Below are 18,597 nucleotides of genomic sequence, written 5' to 3'. Positions count from 1 at the left end.
TTGGATATAAAAATCCTCCCAATGTCTAAAATGGTTTCCCCTGAAATAGAAATTCAAAAAGAACTTTCCAATGTGCAATTGGAATTAATTGAAAATAGGTATAAGGGCCTTAGCCTAAGGGTCCAGATTTTCACAAATTTTAGATTATGGTCCAATTAAGGTTCCTATGGGCCAATAGAATCAATCCAAGTGTACGGAGGAGATAAATTAAAGAATAAAATAAAAACCTCCCAAAAATGAGTAAATGCTCACATGAGATGAAGAGTGGACTAAGGACCAAAGAAAAGAATTAAAAAAACTAAATTTTGACACCTCAGTGTGGGGATCTCCCCTCATGAAGTAGGCACCTTTTTCTCATCATTACCCCCAATTTTTAATCAATAAAATGAGATATTTTCATCTCTCCTCTCTCCTATTTCAAAATTGAACTGACCCAAAAATGGTCAAAAATTGACCAAACTGATCTGGAAAATTTTAGATTCAGTTTACTGGGTTAGAGGCTCACTTTTTCCTATAAATAGAAGCCTCCCCATTTGTAAAAGCTTAATGGTGTTTATGCACTGTTACTCTGCTCCTGTCCTGAGCCATCTACATTGAATTTTTTAATAATTCAATTGTTTTTGGCCTAATCCTCTCCAAAGTGAATTGGTGGCCACTCTTGCTTCAAACAAGAGTAGAACCCTCAATCCCTCAAGCCAAAGGAGAGCTTACAAGCTCCATGTAAGCTAATTTTCTTACTTGTTTAATGAAAAATCTATGGTTTTCTTAATTTTTATGTTTTGCAAATGTTGAATTAAATTCAAATGCTATGCCTTTGATAAAAAGGCCACCCCCCCTTCTCTTCTTTACATTCCAACCTTTCTCAATCCTAGAAAGATTAACTAAGGGGTTAATTAAACTCTTTTTATTGTTTACTCTCTTGAATTTAGAAAATTGTATAGATTAGAGTTCTATAAATCTAATTTGGGTTAATTTAAGTTAAATAAAGAATGAAAAAATGAGAAATGGTCAGCCATACAAAGGAGGTTATGGCAAAATTTTCTAGAATTTTATAGAAAAGAAAGTTTATTTTTATGTTATTTCAAAAGAGTAATTCCCACCATTTTTGCATCTAAAAGAAATATTCTAATTACTCCATGTACATATTCACTTATGAATATGCATGGATATCACTGATATTAATTATTAAAATTGATTTCTATGCATAAAGAAATTTTTTTAATTATAAAAGTGTTATTCTTATTAAAATTGATTTTTATGCATAAAGGAAAATTTTTTATATTATAAGAGTGTTATTCTTATTAAATTTGATTTTTATACATAAAAATATGCACAAAGGAAAAATTTTTATTACAAAAGTGTTATTCTTATTAAAATTGATTTCTATACATAGAAAGATGCATAAAGAAATTTTTTTATTACAAAAGTGTTATTCTCATTAAATTTGATTTTTATGAATAGAAAGATTCATAAAGGAATTTTTTTATTACGAAAGTGTTATTCATATTAAAATTGATTTTTATGCATAGAAAGATGCATAAAGGAATTTTTTTATTACAAAAGTGTTATTCTTATTAAATTTGATTTTTATGCATAGAAAGATGCATGAAGGAATTTTTTTAATTGCAAAAGTGTTATTCTCATTAAATTTGGTTTTTATGCATAGAAAGATGCATAAAAGATTTTTTTTAATTACAAAAGTGTTATTCTTATTAAAATTGATTTTTATGCATAGAAAGATGCATAAAGGAAATTTTTTTATTAGAAAAGTGTTATTCTTATTAAATTTGATTTTTATGCATAGAGAGATGCATAAAGGATTTTTTTAATTATGTTATTCTCAATTAAATTTTATTTTTATGCATAGAAAGATGCATAAAGAAATTTTTTTTATTAAAAAAGTGTTATTCTTATTAAATTTGATTTTATGCATAGAAAGATGCATAAAGGAAATTTTTTATTTATTTATAAGAGTGTTATTCTTATTAAAATTGATTTTATGCATAAATATATGCATAAAAGGATTATTTTATATATAAGTGTTATTTCCATTAAAGTTGATTTTTATGCATAAATAGATGCATAAAGAGTTTTTATATCAAAATTAGAATTCTATTAAATTCTATGAGTATTTGATAAATGAATAATTAAATACTCTAAGAGAGAAATTTCTATCGTTTGATATTCACACGGATTGTAAGAAGAAAATTCAAGAAATCTATCGAGATCAAAATATTCAGATAAATGATTAATTTATTCCTCATTGGAATTCGTATCTAATTTAGAAATCAGTTAGGTGAATATACAAAGAACGAAATTCAGTAAAATAGTAATTGAATTATCAAACCTTTTCGAGAAAGATAGTTCAGGAAAAATTTTATTCGACTCGATCCTCGAATCAGACTATGACCAAGTTTCGAGGAAAGAAGGTGTGACCAGTTTAGAAAAATACACTCAAAACTCTGCCAAATCTAAAACTAACTTTGAGACCCTTCGAATTGATATGTGGATCAAGGTTATAGAATTAGAGGAATTCTGGTATGAAATTCAAAATTCTGATCAAGAAGTTTTGGGGATACTGATTCAAGAAATACTCCTTGTATTCAAAAGAAAATCAAACTGAAAACTTGTATAGAAACCCTGTTTTCTTAAAGGACTGTCTTACGCCAGAATGGATGGATGGGATGTGATGTGAATAGATGTGATGAGATGTGATGTGAATCAGATAGATGTGAATGAATGGGTGTGGATATGTATGTGATGAAAAAGGATGTGAATGTGTATGCAAAGAATGGATGTGAATGTGTATGTGAAGAATGGATGTGGATATATATGTGAAGAATGGATGTGGATATGTATGTGAAGAATGAATGTGTATGTGAAGAATGGATGTGGATATGTATGTGAAAGAATGGATGTGGATGTATGTGAAAGAATGGATGTGAATGTGTATGCAAATCACCATGAGATTAGTGGATTGTGCTGACAGATTGCTACTGTTAACACTTGACCCAGTGGATCAAGTTAAGGGATGACAAATTAAAAATATGTATAATTGAAATTCCCATGGAGGACTGTTTAGATAGAAATTTCGGTCTAATGGACCATTATTGTGTTAAGGATATGAATGATATGATCTGAGTGAATTGTTATCTAATGATGAGTTCTATATAGGGATCTTTATCCCAGGATTCTGTTGGGTTCACCAGACTATAAGGAACCCCGGAATCAGTTGGATCTTAAGGGAAAGAGTTGTCCTCTAGTTTGCGAGATGAGGACATCTCGTGTTTTTTAAGTGGGATAGGATGTAAGATTCCTCCCTCCAACTTTTGAGGTGTGCAGGTGTAAGAACCTCCCCTTCTGATCTATAACTTTTTCCCCTCTCTGAAATAAAAGAAAGATCCTGTTTTGGCCTGGAGAGAGAAAATGTCTAGAGGGAGGTAATTCAAAATTGAGATATTTTTGGATATAAAAATCCTCCTAGTGTCTAAAATGGTTTCCCCTAAAACAAAAATTCAAAAAGAACTTTCCAATGTGCAATTGGAATTAATTGAAAATAGGTATAAAGGGCCTTATCGTAAGGGTCCAGATTTTTAGAAATTTTTGGATTATGGTCCAATTAAGGTTCCTATGGGCCAATAGGATCAATCCAAGTGTCGGGAGGAGATAAAATGAAGAATAAAAGAAAACCCCCCCAAAATGAGTAAATGCTCACATAAGATGAAGAGTGGACTAAGGACCAAAGAAAATAATTAAAAAAACTAAATTTTGACACCTCACTGTGGGGATCTCCCCTCATGAAGTAGGCGCTTTTTCTCATCATTACCCCCAATTTTCAATCAATAAAATGAGATATTTTCATCTCTCCTCTCTCCTATTTCAAAACTAGATCCAAAAAGTAAGCTGAACTGACCCAAAAATGGTCAAAAATTGATCAAACTGATCTAGAAAATTCTAGATTCAGTTTGCTTGGTTAGAGGCTCACTTTTTTCTATAAATAGAAGCTTCCCCGTTTGTAAAAGCTTAATGGTGTTTATGCACTGTTACTCTGCTCCTGTCCTGAGCCATCTACATTGAATTTTTTAATAATTCAATTGTTTTTGGCCTAATCCTCTCCAAAGTGAATTGGTGGCCACTCTTGTTTCAAACAAGAGTAGAACCCTCAATCCCTCAAGCCAAAGCAGAGCTTACAAGCTCCATGTAAGCTAATTTTCTTACTTGTTTAATGAAAAATCTATGGTTTTCTTAATTTTTATGTTTTGCAAATGTTGAATTAAATTCAAATGCTATGCCTTTGATGAACAAGCCACCCCCCTTCTCTTCTTTACATTCCAACCTTTCTCAATCCTAGAAAGATTAACTAAGGGATTAATTAAACTCTTTTTATTGTTTACTCTCTTGAATTTAGAAAATTGTGTAGATTAGAGTTCTATAAATCTAATTTGGATTAATTTAAGTTAAATAAAGAATGAAAAAATGAGAAATGGTCAGCCATACAAAGGAGCTTATGGCAAAATTTTCTTTGTTTTTATGTTATTCCAAAAGAGTAATTCCCACCATTTTTGCATCTAAAAGAAATATTCTAATTACTCCATGTACATATTCACCTATGAATATGCATGGATATCAATGATATTAATTATTAAAATTGATTTCTATGCATAGAAAGATGCATAAAGGAATTTTTTTAATTACAAAAGTGTTATTCTTATTAAAATTGATTTTTATGCATAAAAAGATGCATAAAGGAAATTTTATTATTTTAAAAGTGTTATTCTTATTAAATTTGATTTTTATGCATAGAAAGATGCATAAAAGAAATTTTTTTATTACAAAAGTGTTATTCTTATTAAAATTGATTTCTATGCATAGAAAGATGCATAATGGAAATTTTTTATTACAAAAGTGTTATTCTCATTAAATTTGATTTTTATGAATAGAAAGATGCATAAAGGATTTTTTTAATTACAAAAGTGTTATTCTTATTAAAATTTGTTTATATGCATAGAAAGATGCATAAAGGAAATTTTTTTAATTACAAAAGTGTTATTCTCATTAAAATTGATTTTTATGCATAGAAAGATGCATAAAGAAAATTTTTTTTATTACAAAAGTGTTATTCTCATTAAATTTGATTTTTATGCATAGAAAGATGCATAAAGAAATTTTTTTTATTACAAAAGTGTTATTCTCATTAAATTTGATTTTTTTGCATAGAAAGATGCATAAAGGAATTTTTTTAATTACAAAAGTGTTATTCTTATTAAAATTATTTTTTTATGCATAGAAAGATGCATAAAGGAAATTTTTAATTATAAAAGTGTTATTCTTAGTAAATTTGATTTTTATGCATAGAAAGATGCATAAAGGATTTTTCTTAAATTACAAAAGTGTTATTCTCATTAAATTTGATTTTTATGCATAGAAAGATGCATAAAGGAAATTTTTTTATTACAAAAGTATTATTCTTATTAAATTTGATTTTATGCATAGAAAGATGCTTAAAGGAAATTTTTTTATCATAAAAGTGTTATTCCTATTAAAATTGATTTTATGCATAAATAGATGCATAAAAGGATTTTTTTATATATAAGTGTTATTCCCATTGAAGTTGATTTTTATGCATAAATAGATACATAAAGAATTTTTATATCAAAATTAGAATTCTCTTAAATTCTATGTTTAAATTCTATGAGTTTGATAAATGAATAATTAAGTACTCTAAGAGAGAAATCTCTATCATTTTATATTCACACGGATTGTAATAAGAAAATTCAAGAAATCTATCGAGATCAAAATATTCAGATAATAATTAATTTATTCCTCATTGGAATTCTTATCTAATTTAAAAATCAATTAAGTGAATATCACCCGTGCTTTCCGGGCGAGGGAAGTTTTTTCGGGTTTGGTTTTGGAAGAATCGAGGGATTAGTCTCTTGTCCGGATATACGTGGGTGAGGCCTTGAGTAAGGGACCCTACCTCATGCAAGAAGTGCTACTTCCGCTGCTAGCACCCCATAATTCGTTGTGCGGTGGGGACAGGGATCTTTCAATATAACTGCTTTCGCCTTCGAACATCTCATCTCTTTCGCTACAACTCAAACGAGTTGAGCCAGACTCGCAGGCCATTTCGAGGATTTATATTTCCCAGACCCAGCGGAGAGACGGGAGCACAAGTGGTTTGCAGGGCAGTATGTCCACGCCTCTTGCGACCAGCGTGTGATGCTGAGGCAAAATATCTCATTGGCCATGATTCTGATGAGGCTAAAAGTGATACATGGTGTTATTTTATATCACCCTACGCCTCGAGATTTGAGACTTTCTTGCCATATCTATAGACTTCTTAGTCGCTTTATTCCTAAGGAGAAGATAGTAGCTCCCTTGGTAGTTAGGGAACATTTGTATCGGGGCATGTCTATAGCCCAGTATCGCCGTCTTATGCGTCTCCCGAGGAGATTTTGACTTTTTGGAGCCGAGATGCTCTATGTACATATTGCAACCTTTATATAAATAAAGAAATGTTTTGTGGAAAAAAATTCCGTGTTGTATAAGTGATTGTTTATTATATGACGAATTGATGAAGCAAAATCTGCTACTCGGACATATGTCATAGATCTTCAATAAGATCATTTATCTTGTTTAAGAAATTATTTTTCGAACCTCTTAAGTCTTAGGATCTCGTTGAAAAATCAAAATAAAAATTTAATAATGTATCATTTTGGGCAGAATCATGAGGGAACCGTGGCCGTTAGCTAGATCCTCTCACTGATGAGGAAGAGCTTGACCCCGACATTCGCAAGGCTCTTCACAGAACTCAGCCAAGACCCTTCAAAGGTGAAGGGGAGAACTTGGGTGAGGCTGTGGAGAAATGGGTTGAAGCCATCGAGGAATATTTTGATGTCACCAGATATAATGAGAGGAGCAAAGAGGCTCTTGCTAGGCTAAAGATTGTGGAAATAGCCAGGGTGGCATGGAGAAACCATTGTGATACCAACCATCTGGATATGAATACCCAGTCTTGGAATGATCTTAAAGCCTATCTAAGGAAGATATTTTTGTTGGAAGTAGGGTTACAGGAAAGCACACAAAGCTTGGAGAAGAAGAAGCAAGAATGCACACAACACACAATGTATTAGATTGTGTCAATGTACAAAAGATAAGTTAGCCCTAGAAGGATGGGCGTATATACAAGCCGGGGGAAAAAACCTCCTAAAGAGGGAAAAAGTACCCCGGCGGTCCTAAGTGTGTTCACACACATCACTGCTATATATATATGGCAACAAATCCCCCCTGGGAGTGATGGTGTGAACGAGAGCTGGCACTCATGTATAGGGGAGTGCCATGCCCGAAGTAGATCAGTCCACAAAGGGGAACAAGCCCAAAGCTTTGCGGAAAGCTTTGAACTTCTCACACGAGGAAGTGCCTTTGTGAAAAGATTGGCGAGGTTGTCCTGTGTTGGCACATAGGCCAAGCTGATCTCTCCTGCTGAGAGTCTCTCCCTGACATAGTGATAATGCACCTCAATGTGCTTTGTGCGAGCATGAACTGCCAATGCGCTCTAACTGTCAGTGAAGATAGAGGTGGCAGACTCTGGTCCAACACCCAAGTCAACCATAAGCTGTCTGAGCCACTCAACCGTAGCTATGAAAGCTGCCCTGTACTCAGCTTCACAACTAGAAGTGGCCACAGTAGGTTACTTCTTGCTCAACCAAGATATGCATGAGCTACCGAGCATGAAACAAAAACCACTTGTGGTGGACACTCTTGTGTCATAGCAACCAGCCCAATCTGAGTTCGAAAAAGCATGTAAATCTGGCGGCAACGATCCCCCCTTGGGATAAAACAACCTAAGATGTATGGTGCCACTCAAGTAGTGAAAGATACGTATAATTGCCTTCCAATGCTGAGACCCTGGGCTATGCATAAACTTGCTCACCTGTGAGACTGCAAACTGAATGTCCGGCCTCGTAATGCATACATAAATGAGGCAACCAACAGCTGTTTGATAGAGTGTGACATCAAAGTGATCTCCAGCATCATGAAGACTCAACTTCAAACCTATCTCCATTGGAGTAGCAATAGGCTTGCAGTCTTCAAGGCCAAATCTCCGCAACAATGTCTCAATATGCTTTGTTTGACACAGAGCAATACCTCCATCACACTGCTTAAATTGTATCCCCAAATAATGATGCAAATGCCCCAAATCTGACATATCAAAAGAGGCATTCAAATCAGCGCCTTAAAATCAGCAATATGACTCTCATTTGGTCCTATGAGCAGCATGTCATCGACATAGAGAGCAATGATTAGATGTACATCATCCACACGTTTAACATACAAAGTGCTTTCTGTTGGACTATTCTAAAAACCATCTGAAGTCAAGTATGCATGTATCTTTTCATACCAAGCTCGTGGAGCTTGCTTTAAACCATATAAAGCCTTTTTCAACTTGCACACTTTGTTTTCCTGCCCTCTTTGAACAAAACCACGAGGCTGTGATACATACACCTCGTCATGCAAATCTCCATTCAAGAACGCAGTCTTTATGTCCAACTGATGTACATTGCAACCATTATGAGCTGTCAATGCACAAATGCTACGAATGGTAGTCATATGACAAGTGGGAGCAAAGGTCTCATCAAAATCAATGCCCTTTTCTTGAGCATAACCCTTTGCAACAAGTCTAGCCTTATAGCAATCAACACTGCCATCGGGCTTTTGTTTTAACTTAAAAACCCACTTACATCCAATGACCTTTTTACCAATAGGCAAATCACACAAAGACCATGTATCATTCTTCATTATAGCATCATATTCACTTTGCATTGTAGCCATCCAATTTTTTGATTTTTGTGCCTCATCAAATGAAAGAGGTTCTTCCTCTTCACACATACTAGACACAACCAAAGCATAACAATCTGATGCATAAGAGGCATGCTGAAAACCTGAACGAGTATGACTAGACATAGGTTTGCACCAACTATTTAGGCATACCTCTAGCTTGCTCATTTTCAGCCCAATCCTCATAGATTACATCCTATAAATTTGCATCAGAAATAGGTTGATCTATGATGTTGTTTGAAATTTGCATAGGCTGAATATTTGCCTCATTAGGACTTATATTTGAATTCCCACCTGTAAACAGAGGCAACATCGTATCAAATACATCCCGTGAGCTCACACCTGTCTCTTTGGTACATGATAACAAAGACTTTACAGCATCTTCCACAAAAATAACATCTCGACTAATCAAGATACGCTTTGACTTTGGATGATACAATTTGTAACCCTTGCTCTCAGCACTGTAACCAACAAAAATGCATTTGACAGCCTTATCATCCAATTTTCTACATTGTTGCACAGGCACTAAAGCATAGGCCAAGCAACCAAAGACACGCAAGTGACCAATAGAAGGCTTTCTGCCATGCCAAGCTTCGTATGGAGTAATAGACTGCAAGGCTACACCTGTTGAGTACATATGTAGCACAAATGACAGCCTCAAGCCAAAACGCATGTGGCAAAGCTTGGCTCTTGACCATACATTGTGCCATCTCCATAAGTGACCTGTTTTTCCTCTCAGCAACACCATTTTGCTGAGGGGTATACGGCACTGTACATTGGTGTTTTATCCCACGACTAGCCAGAAATGCATCAAACTCTTTAGACATGTACTCTCCCCCTCTATCAGAACGGCGGAGGGTGCCCACAGTACAATTGGATACATTTTCAACCATAAGTAAAAACTGTTTGAAGCACAAAAACACTTTGGACTTTGCCTTCAGTGGATATACCCATGCATGCCTTGAGTAATCATCAATGAAAGTCACGAAGTACAAGTGTTTACCAAATGACGGAGTTTGCATAGGCCCACATATATCACTATGTATAAGTTGCAATTTGCGAGTGGCCCGCACAAAACCATCCTAAAACCATCCTTTGGAAACATAGAACGCTACATTTTGCCCAAAATATAGCCTTCACAAACATGTTTCAATGGTGCCTCAAGAGGGGGCAATGAAGCAACCATATCAAATTTCTGCAAACGTAGCAAACTAGCAAAGTTCAGATGACCAAAACGAGCATGCCATAGTTTTGCATTTGAAACTGCCTTTTCATCAGAAACTGCATTTGCTGAATCTTCCACACACTTGTTATAAGAATTGAGCCTATACAGCCCACGAAACAAGATGCCAGATGCAATAATCGTATCACTAGAAGTCAAATCATGAATAGTACATCTGTCATCCACAAATTTGACTACAAATCCAAGTCTAGCAAGCGCAGAGATAGACAATAGATTCTTCTTTATCCCTAGCACATACAAAGCATCTGAAAGTGTGAAAGCGCTGCCATTTGCAGCAGTAAGCATAATTTTACCAATGCCCTTCACTGGGTAAGAAGCATTATTGGCACATGTGACAGTATTCCCATTAGAGACAACCTCAAGACAAGTGAACATATCACGATGCGAGGTAATGTGCTTTGTAGCACCACTGTCAAAATACCATACATTAGAGTCAACAGAAAGTGCCAAACATGCATCATGTACAGATGGGTCATACTGGCAATACACGCTAAATGCCCATTCTGTATCCTGCACAACATTTGTAGAATCTACATTTGTAGAAGCATCCGCTATTGTGGCTGCATTTGACTCTTTCTTCTTTGCCTCTTTAGCCTTTAGCTTAGGGCAATTCTTAATGACATGATCAGTTGCCTTACAATAGTTGCACCTGATCTTTTTCTTGCCTTTATCATCAAGAGCCTTCTCAGACCTATTGTTGCTACCTGTTGAAGGAGAACAAGTTGCAGACCTACTAATAGGAGAAAAAACAGTGGAAGGGGCTGCCTTACCACTTCTTCTCTACTGGGCAGCAACAAATGCTTGATCAACTGCACGGTGCCTAGCCCTGTTTTGCTTGGACTGTGCTTCTTGCAAGAGCTTGTTGACTAAAGTATCATACTTGACAACATCAGGTCTGTCACAAGTCTCCACGTGGAAGCAAAAGTCTGATATGACTCAGGTAAAGCATCAAGAACAGTCTGCACAAGAGAATGATCAAGAATAATCTCACCTGCAGAAATCAATTGTTCCTTGAGATCTTTAATCTCAGCAAGAAAAACATTCATGTCATCATCTTCCTGCATAATCTTCGATTCTAGCTATTTACGCATGTAAGAGATGTTTGGCTCGACTTGCATCTAGAATATCCCAAGCCTATTTTGCTGTTTTAGCTAAACGAATATGTGGGGTGATGTTACGTTTGATAAAAAGTGCAATCAAGGCATGAGCCTGCGCATCTTTACCATCCCAACGAGCTTGTTCAGCAGTGGGTAAAACAGCAGCACAATAGTAGAGCTGCTAGAACCTGCAACATCCTCAACAGATCCTACATCCACAGAATGTGGACGTACATCCATACCCTGCACACTGTTCCACACTCCTTTTGCAACCAAAACATGCTGCATCATCTATGCCCAAAGTGGATAGTTGCTGTCTCCATCCAATTTGTCATCAAACAACATGCGAAATACATCATTGCTGTTATCAGCCATGGCCACTGACTGAAACTGATGCAAAAGCTACCTGCAATGAAGCAAAGACTGAATAGAAAACAACTCGTGCTATGTAGCATGGTCCACAATAGAATGCGTATGCCTGTTTACAGAAAAGTGCACTGTCAAAATTTCTGCACAAAATGATGAAAACACCTGTGCAGAACTTGAAATGCAAAAACGGAGCCCGAAACGACCTCAGATGCAATTTCTGACAACGCAAAGCCCAATGAGCGTATTTGCAAAGTATAAGGATCTACAAGCGCTCGTGAAAGCTCACCTCAATCGGAGAACGTGAGTCGGAGGGTGCTAGCGGTGTAGCCCTGGGAGCCGATGCTTGCTTTGATACCAATTGTTGGAATTAGGGTTGCAAGAAAGCACACAAAGCTTGGAGAAGAAGAAGCAAGAATGCACACAACACACAATGTATTAGATTGTGTCAATGTACAAAAGATAAGTTAGCCCTAGAAGGATGGGCATATATACAAGCCGGGGGAAAAAACCTCCTAAAGAGGGAAAAAGTGCCCCGGCGGTCCTAAGTGTGTTCACACACATCACTGCCTATATATATATATATATATATATGGCAACAATTTTGTCCCCCCGTATTTTTAGAAACCAAGATGAATGAATTCTTAGAGAGCTAAACCAGGGGAGCAAAACCATTGAAGAATATCACCAGGCATTCGCTCTTCTCCTCAAGTACTTATCACCGCTAGATGAAGAGCAACTCATGGCCAGGTTCATTCAGAGAATGAACGAACCTTTAGACACCCTGGTCAAGAATGCCAAGCCAGTTTCCATGGCAGAAGCTGTAAGAACGGCGAAGGACTTCGCCAAAGCCTTCATCATTAAAGTCCCACCAAAGCCAACTCCTTCATCCTTCAAGAGGTTCCAGACACTAGGAAGTTCTTCCAACCTTCCGTCTCCAAAGAGACACCAACGTCCCAAACAAAATCTGGAGTTGGGAAGTTCCAAGAATGAAGGAAAACCTTTCCTTGAAGTTCTTTCTTAGGAACTCTAGCTCTTTCAAGAATGCAGAGAAAAGATCTTCGAGGTGAGAAGAGGTGCTTTGGATGTCAGGGGTTTGGGCACTAGCTCAAGGATTGCCCATCTCCTTACAGGGAATTTTTTTCCATAAAACATTTCTTTATTTATGTAAGGTTGCAATATGTACATAGAGCATCTTGGCTCCAGAAAGTCAAAATCTCCTCGGGAGACGCATAAGACGGCGATACTGAGCTAAAGACATGCCCCGATACAAATGTTCCCTTACTGCCAAGGGAGCTACTATCTTCTCCTTAATAAAGCGACTAAGAAGTCTGTAGATATGGTAGGAAAGTCTCAAATCTTGAGGCGTAGGGTGATATAAAATAAGACCATGTATCACTTTTAGCCTCATCAGAATCATGGCCATGAGATATTTTACATTAGCATCACACGCTCATCGCAAGAGGTGTGGACATACTGCCCTGCAAACCACTTGTGTTGCCATCTCTCCACTGGGTCTGGAAAATATAAATCCTGGAAATGGCCTGCGAGTCTGGCTCGGCTCGTTCGAGTTTGTAGCGGAAGAGATGAGATGTTCAAAGGCGAAAGCAGTCATATCTTATGACTGGGTGAGATTGGGAACACCAGATAAGTGTGGAACTTCCATCTATAAAACCAAATTCTTTGATTAAAATCTTCATTATTAATGAAGCTTAAGGAATGAAAATACAATACGTAAATGCTCTTCCTAAGAATTCATTTCTCCTTATTAGCTTTCAACAAAGCTCTGATACCAGTTGGTGAGACCCCCACTCCTTGCCCCTCCGAGGGACTGGTCAGCCTCTCACGCGGGGCAAGGATCCACACTCGAGGCCTCGCCCACAGATGTCCGGACAAGAGACGAAATGAGCCCGAAAAAACTTCCCTTGCCCGGAAGGTATGGGCGATTCCACCAGTAAAATCTTCTAACGGGGGAATTGATCTAATGAGTCAAAGTCTTAACTATTCCAAACTAATCCAACCTAACCCGAAGTCACATGGTCAGATCAAAGAAGAGACTTGCACTTGGTCCATAGAATCATCGCTTTTTTCCTCCTTTAACTAGGCACAGCCACCGCCGATTCCCTCCCATAGAAAAAGGGTCTTCCTAGGACTTAATCTAACTAATGTAACTAATTGTAACTATTTGTATCATAGGAATCCCTCGATCGAGCCTAACCCCAACTAGCCCATGGGTTAGCGAACCACCCAACCACTCTATTGGTGGGATGCCTTTATAAAAATCTAGTTATGTTTTGCCCGGGTACTGACGAGGAAAAGAGTTCCCAGGTCCCCTAGCCGACATTTCAAGCAAAACTTTAGGTTGGCATACCACTTATACACCCAATATGAAATTGCCATTATAACAGATTCGGCTGTCTTTAAAACAATCTTTCAATGAAAGTCATAGTATTACTGATCATAATCCTCCAAAATATTGAGTCCATTGTATTACAAAATATATCATCCGGACTCTCCGTTAAAGACCAGCTGGTCAATCCAACGAGATCCAATATCAAAATTCAACTCACAAAAGTCATTCTTTTCAGTCCATCCGAATCTTCCTCAACATACGCATGGGTGTCCTAGCAACCACGAGCCTGTGCATCACCTCGTCAAAACCCTCTAGGATCCTACTTAAGTGTCCTAGCACTTCACTCAGGGACTGCTTCCTCGGTCCTTGCCCATCATACCGGAAGCACACCATTTTAAGCATACCGAGGCTGGTCAAGACCTCAGCAGAGGCTTTGCCCTGCGAGCGACGTCCCTCAATGACTCCCCGCCGTCAGCTATTGCAAAATGAGCCTCTTCTTAGTTAAACACATACCAAATGCTTCCTCCAGCATTCTGGCGTAAACAGTCCTTTAAAAGAAAACAGAGGTTTTATGCAAGTAAAATTCTCGGTTTGAGATTGGTTCCACAAAACCCTTTTTCGTTAATCCATATTTTCTTAATGAGAATCATTAATCTCTCATTAGGGTAATCTACCCATCATTTCAAGACTGAATTTTCAACTAGCTTCTTGGTGATTTCGATCAAGGGAAAACTATGCTAATTCAACGGTAGTCTATTCTTTGTATTGAGAACTGGAATTGGTCACGAAGATTTTGCTTGATTCAGATCAAGAGATAGGCAAGTAGTTTATCGACCGTCCCTCTCACAGTCGTGGTCTAACCAAAATTATTCGATTTAATTCCAACTTTGATTCCAAGGATTTTCTTCAGATAAACATCTACTGAACTTCTAACCGTAAGAAAATTCCAACTTTATGAATTTCATTCTAACCATAATACATTAAGAAATGGTTTTAAATGAGAATATCAGATTTTTATGAAAATACTCTTCTTCCATTTAATCTAATTTTGGATAAATATCAATTTGATGATTTATCCACATAAAATATCTAAGGATATTCTTTCTACTGATTTAATTTATCATCCCTAATTCTCTAGGTGTAATTATGGTGAAAATTCCTCTTTTATCTCACTAAAATTTAATTTAAACCTTTCTCTACTTAAATACCACAAAAATTTTTCTTTTAATTAACTACAAATATCCATTTTTTTGAATATGCTTAAAATTTCTCTTTTTGTATTTAAATGATTGAATTCCAAATGTCATGGGAATTCCTCTTTTATCATAAAATAATTTTATCTAAAATTTCTCTTTTCTTTAATTAAATTAAAATATCCATTATTTCAAATATGCCAAGAATTTCACTTTTACCATTTAAATGATTGAATTCCAAATGTCATGGAAATTCCTCTTTTATCATTTAAAATTTCTCATGCATAAAATAAATTGATCTAAAATTTCTTTTAAAATCAAATAAAAATATCCATTATTTTAATATACCAAAATTTCTCTTTTTCCATTTGATTACATGGATCTCCATTATCATGGGAATTTCTCTTTTTGCATAAAAATAAAATTACCAAAAATTTCTCTTTTCTTTAATTAATTATTTATGCATAAATACTAAAATTTAGTTTCTCATGAATATAATAAATACTAAAAATTAGTTTCTCATGAATATGATAAAAATCATTCTTTTAGCATAGGATGTCGCATCCTAAAATATGGTAGGAAGTCCTCTTTTACCATTATGCATAAAAATAAGATATGTATTATTTTCTAAAAATTTTGTTGTAGGTTCACTGCTATTACAAATAATTTTTAATTTTTCTAGAAAAGAATAAGACGTTGCAATACAATTATGATAGAAGATCTATTCTTAAATTTAAATTTAAATTATTAAATTAAATCATAAATTTAGCCATAATCATAAACTTAATTATAATTATCTCTACTAGATTATGCTATTCCTCTTTTCTCAAAATGATAGGATTATCTCTTTCACATTTAGAATCACTTAAAGTAGTTTTTTAACTACTTAAAAATAATTTAAAAGAATTTACCATTATTTTGTTATCATAAAAGTATAAAAATACCATTTTCTTATCCTCTAGCTTAACAAGCTTAGAGATTGGTTTTGAATTAAGAGTTTATCAATGAGAAGCATTCTTTTTCTAATGAATTAGCCATAGGAATGACTATTCTTTTGGGAGAGAGAGATATACATAGAAAGCATTCTAATAGCATAAAAATTAACTTTTTTGTGATTAATCATTAAAATTCTTAGGAAAATCTTGATTTGCATTAGAAACAACTAATTAAAAACTTCTTAAGCTTGAGAGGGGTTGAGAAGTGAAACCTTTTGAGAATATTAACAAAAACCATGAAATTCCTTCTTACCTTAAGGTTTGGCTTGCCTTTATCTAGAAGTGAAGCCCCCAACCAATCAATTGGTTTAGTAAGTTGAGAAGAAAGCTCCAAGAATTGTTGAAGAGAGAGAGAAGCTCCAATCTCTCCAAAAGTAGAGGATTTTTAAGGGATAATAGAAAATATAATTATTTAAATGTAATACTGGCATGGTATAGCTCACAATTAAGAATACAAAAGCATGAGGGTCTATTTATAGGTGAGGGAGGCCACTAACTGAGTCCAACTAAGTTCTAGAATTTTCCAGCTTCAGTTTGGCTGAATTTGGACAAGATTTGGACCAATTAAGCTCCCATATTGATCTAGTTTGATCCAAGAGGAGAGAGGAGAGATAAAAATATCACAATATTTCTTAATTAAAAACCCTCCCACACATGTGAAGGAGTGCCTACCTTAAAGGTCCCTCTCTCCTTAATTACCAAGGTGTTAAAAATTCATCATTCCTCCAAAATATCTCATTTTTTTTAGTAATATCTCTTAATTTTTAACTAATAAACCTTGTACTCAGTCAACTCTTCATCTTATGTAAGCATTTACTCATTTTTGGGTATTTTATTTTATTCATTGGATTTATCTCATTACAACACTTGGATTAATCCTATTGGCCCATTGGAACCTTAATTGGACCATAATCTAGAAATTTCTAAAAATCTTGACCCTTAGGCTAAGAGATCACTTATATCATTTTTAATTGATTCCTAATGCACCTTGGAGAATTTATTTTGAACTTTTGTTTCAAGGAAATATATTTTTGATACTAGGAGAATTTTTATATCCAAAAATATCTCAATATTAAATCACCTCTCTTTAGAATTTTTTTTTCTCTCTAGACAAAAACAAGGAAAAATAATATTTTCTTGTATTCAGAAATAGGGAATGATTACAGGGGTTTTAATTAAAGCTTATTCATTAATCAGGATGAGAGGGAATCTTACATCCTCTCCCATTTGAAAAACGTGAGATGTCCTCATCTCGCAAAGTGGAGGCGTCTTCTAGAGGGAAGAACTTCCACTTGACTAAAAAATCTCTGAGGACTCTCTTCCTGAGAACCTTCTCCCAAACATCAAGGATTTCTTCAGGTTGGAGTATCATCTGGCCTTGAGTCAGAGAAATCAATTGTTCATCATCAAGCACGTGACTCCTCAGGGCTGAGTACATATTTCTTCAGGTTGGAGTATCATCTGGCCTTGAGTCGAAGAAATCAATTGTTCATCATCAAGCACGTGACTCCTCAGGGCTGGGTACATATTTTTTCAGGTTGGAGTATCATCTGGCCTTGAGTCGGAGAAATCAATTGTTCATCATCAAGCACGTGACTCCTCAGGGCTGGGTACATATTTCTTAAGCAAACTAACGTGGAATACATTATGTACCTTGAGATGGGGAGGTAAAAGAAGTTTATAAGCTAGATTGCCCACTTTCTTTATAACAACATACGGTCCATAGTATTTGGGAGAGAGCTTCTTGTACTTTCCTAAAGATAAGGAACTTCTTTTTGGTCGCACTCGAATGAAGACCATATCTGATTCTTCAAACTCTCTCTGATCTCTTTTTATCTGCATATTGCTTTTGCCTATCTTGGGCTACCTTAATATCTTTACGGATTGATTGCAATTGCTGGTCCATGTCATCAAGCATTTGTCTGGACATCTCAACTCTGATCAATGGGTCAGACCAAGTCGATGGTGTAAGGCAATCTTGTCCATATAAAGCTTTGAAAGGGCTCATCCCAATGCTTCGATGATAAGAAGCATTGTAAGCAAATTCAACCAGATGCAAATGGCTTAACCACTTCTTGGGCTCCCTGCAGCGCAGCATGACCGAAGGATATCTTCTACTACACCTGATTAACTCCTTCAATTTGGCCATTTATTTTGGGGTCATAGGCTGTATTGAGATCCAAGAAAGTTCCTACTGCTTCAAAGAATGCAACCTAGAATTTTGATGTGAATTTGGAATCTCTGTCACTTACTATGCTCCTGGTGGGTAAGCCATGCAATCTGAAGATCTCTTTAAGGAATGCTCTAGCAACATCCACTGTAGTGTATGCTTCTTTCATTGGAATCAGATGGGCAACTTTGGTTAGTCTATCAACTACCACAAAAATGGAGTTGTAACCTGATTGCACTAAAGGTAATCCAATGACAAAGTCCATATTGATATATTTCCACTTCATCTGTGGAATGTCTAGAGGTTGCAGTTTCCCTGGCATCTTGACTCTCTCTGCCT

This window comes from Cibotium barometz, chromosome 51 (genome assembly GCF_041138505.1).
Source record: "Cibotium barometz isolate CiBa-2024 chromosome 51, ASM4113850v1, whole genome shotgun sequence".
NCBI classification, from domain to species: domain Eukaryota; kingdom Viridiplantae; phylum Streptophyta; class Polypodiopsida; order Cyatheales; family Cibotiaceae; genus Cibotium; species Cibotium barometz.
The sequence above is the reverse complement of the archived record's forward strand: the minus strand, read 5'-3'. Positions refer to the sequence as shown.